Source organism: Papio anubis, chromosome 7 (assembly GCF_008728515.1).
Source record: "Papio anubis isolate 15944 chromosome 7, Panubis1.0, whole genome shotgun sequence".
NCBI lineage: Eukaryota > Metazoa > Chordata > Mammalia > Primates > Cercopithecidae > Papio > Papio anubis.
Window position 1 is genome coordinate 25,002,400 of NC_044982.1, and position 7,732 is coordinate 25,010,131.

Genomic DNA, 7,732 nt, shown 5'->3' on the forward strand with positions numbered 1-7,732 from the left:
ATTATGGATAGTTTAGAAAAGTTTATTTCAACTTCACAACTCCTGATTAGTAATTTCTTTACAGTGACTAGTCATACATACTTTAAACTCCCGACCTCATGTGATCTGCCCACCTCAGCCTCCCAAAGTGCTGGGATTACAGGCCTGAGCCACTGCACCCGGCCTGTTCATAAATTTTAAATGGAAACATAAACCAAAAGCTTATAAGAATATACAAGAGAAAGAACAGGGTGAGCAGACAGGGACAAAATATACTGAATATACTTTGTTTTGAAGATCTGACTTTGAAGCCTGTAATTATTTATCATAAGTTTAAAACAAAATTAAACAAAAATGAAAGCCCCTTAAAATCAAAAGCAAAACTGAAACAAAAGAAACTGTGTACCATGCAAAGAATAATTATTTCAAATGACTTTAAAGCACAATAATTTGAGCCTATATGCCTAGTGTGATATATTGTAAAGAATAATCAACTGCAAAGAAATTCTTAAATTTTTCCACTATCATATTGATAGTAATAATATTCTTTAGATAATTGTGCTACTGTTATGTGTGTAAAATTCACACGTGCACAACACACACACAGCCGGATTAATCATGTAATAATTATTACACTTTTAACAAAACTGAAAATAAATCATAAAATATTATATTCAAAAGGGTAAAACTCTGTAACATTACATTTCAGTTGGAAATATAGTAGTTACTTATTTTTCTTTTAAAAAAATATGTTTTTAATTCCTTCCATTAAAAAAATCTAAAAAAAAATAATAATCAATCACCACTTCTAATGCCTTAATAGCAATTTCTAAATTCTATTTCCTAAGAAAGGAACAAGGCTCTTCAAAAAAATAGTTTATTTCAGGCAGAGGGCAGAGAATGTACATGAAAGCCTAGAAAGCCTTGCTGTACTAGAAAGTAAAAAAGCTATAAAAGATTATTGAAGCTTTACAAATAGCACTCAAAAGCAAATTCAATTTAAGCATCAAAAAGAATAAAAACTGTGATACATTGAAATACACAGAATCTGTTTAGAAAAGTAATTTCATTATAATATGAAAAAATCCCACATCTGTCATGGTTAGAGAATGTTAGCAGAACAACTCATTGGTCTGAAACTGATAAAAGGAAAAAATCATACATAATGTGCTAACATACTCATGAAACAATGCTGGCATGAACACAGAAAACTACTAAAGATGGTTACATCTGAGAGGTGGGCCCAGGAACAAGGGGGAATGGAAAAGGAGACTTTTTACTTTTCACCTATACCCATCTACATTGTTTGACTTTTTCTCAATACCATGAATATTGCCTCTAATATTTTTAAACTTATTATTTTTTAAAAGAAATCACTTGGAAAAATTGATGGATAGTTGAATCCATGATAAGTTACCTAGAGAAGTTGGAATATATCTGGTGAGAATTCCTAATATTTTAAGAAAACCAACCATCTTGCCATTACTCATCCTTGTATCACCATCAGAAATTCAATCCTCATCTGTGTGACCCCAGGATTGATCCACAGAAGCAATTTAGGCTCTTGAAATGTTCTTCGTATTCCTTTATCTTCCAAACTTTATTTCTTCTCATTAAGCTTTGTTTTAATGGGTCCCAAAATTCTGTGATAGATTCTTGGTCAAGTTGTTTCCATTAAAACGTACAGATTTTAAAAACTAATAACTTAAAACTGCCGCACACATACACACACACAAATCCACAAAACATTCTCCTTTCCTTGTGATTTTTTTATGATGCAGTGTTATCATTAACCAGCCTTTAACTATTAACCTTAAATGGCAATTGAAATAAATAATCGTGAGACTGTTCTTCCACCACTGATTAAAACCCATTTATGCCTAGTGTTCCATTATTGGAACGCTAAGCATGTGGGAATTATTTATATCCTACTGCTCAAGGTCATTGCCAAGGTCTGAATGCAAAAGTTCAAAAAAAAAATGCAACCTCAGGCATAAAAGGTGAAGACTAGCATGGCAGGTATTAGGGGTAATATTCATTTAATCTTCCAAGCTTTCTGGGCAGTCTTAGTGACCTTGCCAGCTGCAGTAGGCTTCTTGTCCCCTGCTTTGATGACATCCATAGCAACTGTTTATCTTATATCACAAACAACAAAACAACCCAGAAGAGTACTGTGAGAGAAGCTCTCAACACACATAGGCTTGCCAGGAACTATACCAAAAATGGCAGCATCACCAGACTTCAAGAATTTAGGGTCATCTTCCAGCTTCTTACCAAAATGGTGATCCATCTTTTCCTTCAGTTCAACAAACTTGCAAGCAATGCGAGTTGTGTGTTAATCCATTACAGGGGCATAACCAACACTGATTTGGCCTGGATGGTTCAGGACAGTTACCTGGGCAGTGAAGCCAGCTTCTTCCATTGGTGGGTCATTTTTGCTGTTACCAGCAGTGTTGCCACAATGAACATCTTTGACAGGCACATTTTTGACATTGAAGCTTACATTGTCCCCAGGAAGAGTTTCACTCAAAGCTTCATGGTACATTTCAACACATCTTTAGTTGTAATGTTGACTGGAGCAAAGGTGACCATGGTGCCGGGTTTGAGACACCCAGGCTTGACTCGGCCCACAAAGATAGTATCAGTACCACCAATTCTGTAGACATCCTGGAGTGGCAGATGCAAGGGCCTGTCAGTTGGACACGTTGGTGGTAGGATGCAGTCCAGAGCTTCAGGCAGTGTGGTCCCATTGGCATTGCCATCTTTAGGGGTGACTTTCCATCCCTTGAACCAAGACCTGTGAGCACTTGACGTCAGCATGCTGTCACCATTCCAACCAGAAATTGACACAAATGCTACTGTGACAAGGCTGTAGCCAATTTTCTTAAGGAAAGTACTGATTTCCTTAACTATTTCCTTGTATCTCTTCTGACTGTAGAATGACTCAGTGGAATCTATTTTGCTAACACCAAGGATTTGCTGTTTCACACCCAGTGTGTAAGCCAGGAAGGCGTGCTCCTGGATCTGCCCATTCTTAGAGATGCCGATTTCAAATTCACCAATGCCAGCAGCAACAATCAGGACAGCACAGCCCGCCTGAGATGCGCCTGTAACCACGTTTTTGATAAAGTCTCTGTGTACTGGGGCATCAATGATAGTCACATAGCACTTGCTGGTTTCAAATTTCCACAGGGAGATATCAATGATGGCATCATGCTCAGGCTCAGCTTTTAGTTTATCCAAGACCCAGCCGTATTTGAAGCCTCCTCCTCAAATATTTTGATTATTCTTTTGCCAATACCACCACATCCGTAGATCAGATGGCCAGTAGTGGTGGACTTGCCTGAACCTAAGTGTCCAATGATGTCAATGTTGGTTGGAGTCTTCTCTTTTCCCATTTTGGCTTTTAGGCCATGTTTTTCGTGAAACACCCAAACTTTATTGTAATGGATGCTTTCCAGCCTTCTCTTGGCTACTGATATTGAAGGTGCATCCCACTTCTTTGTTCTAGTCCACTTAACAAATTCTGAATCTCTCATCCTTGTAACTTTTAAATATCTATCTCCCAAGTCACTCTCACCTGTGAATACCATAAGAATTTTTCTTTCAGAGACTTTTAATGGCTTTTTGCACAGCATTATTTACTCTAGTTTCCTCTTAGGATTCTAGGGCTGACTATCTAAATAGTATAATGTTGAGCTCTTGGCTGTTTCCTACTTCTGCCCACATATATTCCATTCCACATGATACAGTCCTTCCTAAAAGACAGAAAATACATCGATGCACATAATATATACAGTGCATCAAATTGAAAGAGCATTCCTGGGCTTCTGAGTCCAAGTCCTTGCTCAATGTCTTTGGGGAAATATTCCAAAAACCCTGAGCCTCAGTTTGATTTTTTCTGTTGTTGTTTTTTTGTTTTGTTTTGTTTTTGTTTGTTTTTTGATGGAGTCTCACTCTGTCACCCAGCCTGGAGTGCAATGGTGGTGCGATCTCAGCTCGCTGCAACCTCCACCTCCTGGGTTCAAGTGATTCTCTCACCTCAGCCTCCCAAGTAGCTGGGATTACAGGTGTCTGCCACCAGGCCCAGCTAATTTTTGTATTTTTAGTAGAGATGGGGTTTCACCATGTTGGCCAGGCTGGTCTCGAACTCTTGACCTCCGGCGATCCACCCACCTGGGCCTCCCAAATTGCTGAGATTGAATTGGTGGTTCAGTGGGAGAATTCTCACCTGCCAAAAGGGCTGGGATTACAGGCATGAGCCACCGCATCCAGCCCTCAGTTTCTTTATACATAAAAATGGGTAAAAGATTACCTACCTACCTCATAGATTTGTTGTAAAGATTTAAGAAAATAATATTTTTAAAACCTAATACAGAGAAGGCACTCAAATATTGTTTATTATCATCAATTATATTCTACCTAAAGCTAGGCAAATAACACAGCAGTTATTTTCACATTGCTATTCTAATTAACATTCTTTCCACAAAGGCCAGCAGGCATGGGAGCTAGCCCTGGCCTTCTAACCTCTGGAATTCAGTAGTGGAATTCCATGTAAAGTCTAGAATAAAATTAAACTTGATGGGTTTCATCTTTATTCTCTTTCATATAGATCAACCACTGCCAACAGCCATCATGACCTCTGCTTCCAAAACACTTCAGGACCGATCAAGCAAACTCCTGCTGTACTGGGGGTGAGATTTCCAGGGATTTGAGGTTCAAACACAGGACTGTGGCATGCTGAGGAGACCCTAGATAGTATCACAGCAACTGCCATAGGTACAGAAAACAGTCACTGAGGAAGCAGGAGAGGTGTGTTTCTCTTTCCATGTGCCTCTCTCTTCACTTACAGAAATAGTGACAAGGAGAAAAGAAGCACTTTGCCAACCAAGCAGAGCTTGTGCTGAATGGAACACTTGACCATGTGCTTCCAAGTCTCTCTCATGCTCTCTGCATAGCTAGGACAAAGACATTCAGATGGAGGGTCAGGGCAGGGAGAAAGGAAAAGAGGGGAGAGAAGGTGAGGGTGGCACGGAGGTTTAATTATTTAGCCTAATGTGTTTTATTCCTTTTCTGAGAATAAATAGAAGACTGAGCTCCTGTCAGAGCTGTTGATCCAGGACCCCTTGACACTCCATTTTAAAATCAAAGTATTTTGAAACAAAACTTCCTTAATGAGCACCTGGAAGTAGGAATGAGGAAGACTGTTTGAGTGTTTTTTTTTTTTCAAGTGGAGTCCTTTCTTTTCTGAAAGCTACAGACTCAATGACAATAACTATCTATGGAATAAATTAAATGAATTCATGTCTCTCTTGTTTTTCTCTAAGAAACCTTCCAGAATCTGACACTCCAATTAACCAAGGTATCTCTTCTTTTGCTCTGTTCATCCTTACAACACAAACACCACAAGTGCAGCTCCATCTTGATGGTCAAAGGTGAGTACAATCACACAGCATGCTTTTTGGCCAGAAACTTTGATGCCATATGTAGAAATCACATCAAAGGCAAAGATTTGAGTTCCAGGGATTTTGGAGATGGTGCGGGTGGAGGAAGGGGAGGAAGGAGATGGCTGTTGATAGCATAATAACATCTAGAAAACAGGCTTTCCAACTAGAAAAGCATGTGTTCAGATCTCAGCTCTTCCAATTACTGCCTCTTCAACAGAAATAACATAAATAATGGCCAGGCATGGTGGCTCACACCTGTAATCCCAGCACTTTGGGAGGCCAAGGCAGGTGGATCACTTGAGGTCAGGAGCTCAAGACCAGCCTGGCCAACATACTGGAACCATGTCTCTACTAAAAATATAAAAATTAGCCGAGTGTGGTGGCGGGCACCTGCAATCCCAGCTACTCGAGAGGCTGAAGCAGGAGAATCACTTGAACCCAGGAGGTGGGAGTTACAGTGAGCTAAGATCATACCACTGTACTCCAGCCTGAATGACAGAGCAAGACTCTCGCTCAAAAACAAATTTTAAAAAACCATAAATAAGTTGTTCAACTCTCTTTCATTTCCTCATCTGTCAAATGGAGGAAAGAGCAGTGATCAGTAGTTCTGTGGTGGTGATTAAATATACAGAAAGCCCTTAGAAACACAGTCAATAAAAGGCAGGTGGTATTAACACTGTTGTTATTATTATGAATTTTTAAATTAAATACCATTTAAAATAAAAGAGGCCTATAAACCTGAAAACACATGCCCAACAATCTTAGACATAAAAGAAAGGTGATTCAATGAAAGAAGGAAAGAAAGCAGAAAGCAAGAGAGAAATACAAAGAGGGAGGAAGGACACTTTGGGAGTCCGAGGCGGGCAGATCACGAGGTCAGGAGATCGACACCATCCTGGCTAACACGGTGAAACCCCGTCTCTACCAAAAATACAAAAATTTAGCCAGGCGTGGTGGCGGGCACCTGTAGTCCCAGCTACTCGGGAGGCTGAGTCAGGAGAATGGCGTGAACCCAAGAGGCAGAGCTTGCAGTGAGCCGAGATCGCACCACTGCACTCCAGCCTGGTGGACAGAGCAAGACTCCGTCTCAAAAATAAAAATAAAAATAAAAAATAAAAGAGAGAGGAAGGACAGGTAAAGGGGAGGGGACAGGGCTGGTGACACAAGGAGAGGACCTCCAGGAAAGCTCTATATTCCGGGACTGTATGCTCCAGGTCCTGGGAAAAAACAGCAAAAGGGGGCACATGTTTTTGCAACAACATCTAAAATACGCAGACTTATCTGTGCCTATTAATGCTACCTCCTTCCCTTCTACCAATTTGAAGACTCAACTTTAAATAACTTCCTCAATTTTGGAGGCTAAAGATTTCTCCCTTTAGGAAATAAATTAAGACTCAAATATTCAATATTTCCACAGCTCCTCACTCCTGCCCCACCACCCTTATCCACAACTGCTGTTTCCCACCCTCTACCCTCTACTTTGCAAGGGAGTGGTGAGGAAAATGATTGAAATCAATTTTCACAGTCTTTTCTTGCCATCAGAAAAGGTTGCAGTGATAAAGAAATACGGGAAAAAATTAAAAGCCCATGCAGAGCTGAACCATACAGGGGAAACTGGCAAGGAGAGAGTGATCAAACAACTCAAAAATATCTGCAAGATACTGTAGCCTATTTGAAGATTAGAGTTATTTAAATTAGTATTATTGTTACAGGAATAGGGCAAAGAGACTGTGTTGCTTTGTAAGAAATTTCCATCTCCAAAATCATGTTTATAAACCTGGAAGAAGAAAAGGATATGTTTTAAGTATAAAAGCACTGAGCCCTTTCAAATCCCTCCTTCCTTTGTTAATGACATTGTGTTTCTTTGTTCTGGAGTCTCCCAGAATGATGCAGGAGAAAATTTTTCAGGTTGGCTTTGACAATCAAACTCTTTTCTTTACATTTGCATGCTTGGAACTTTCTTGTTAGATATATTTCTACCAAAAGCAAGAAGCTGGGAATCTGTTTTACTCTTGGACAGTTTTATTCTTTCCCCAGTGGCCCCCCTTATTATCTCTACCGAGAATTTCAGCATTCTGTCTTTTAAAACTCAGTCTGCCACTTTAGAAGTTAAAGATTAATATGTCTGTGCCTTTAATTGTAATCTAGATTCTGGAATTAAATTAGGTGTAATGGGAAGAATAGAATTAGGACGACTGGGCTCTAGTCCCGGTACTACCAATAACTAGTGGTGTGACCTTGAGAAAGCCTTCAGCTTCTTTGGAACTCCATCTATAAAGAAAGGTGGTTGGAAGTGACAATCTCTA

At 39.6% G+C, this 7,732-nt stretch overlaps 1 pseudogene; it reads right to left on the reverse strand.

The window, feature by feature from the left end:
* Nucleotides 1-940: 940 nt before the first annotated feature.
* LOC101022830 lies at nucleotides 941-3,949 on the reverse strand (annotated as a pseudogene).
* Between the last annotated feature and the right edge of the window lie 3,783 nt (nucleotides 3,950-7,732).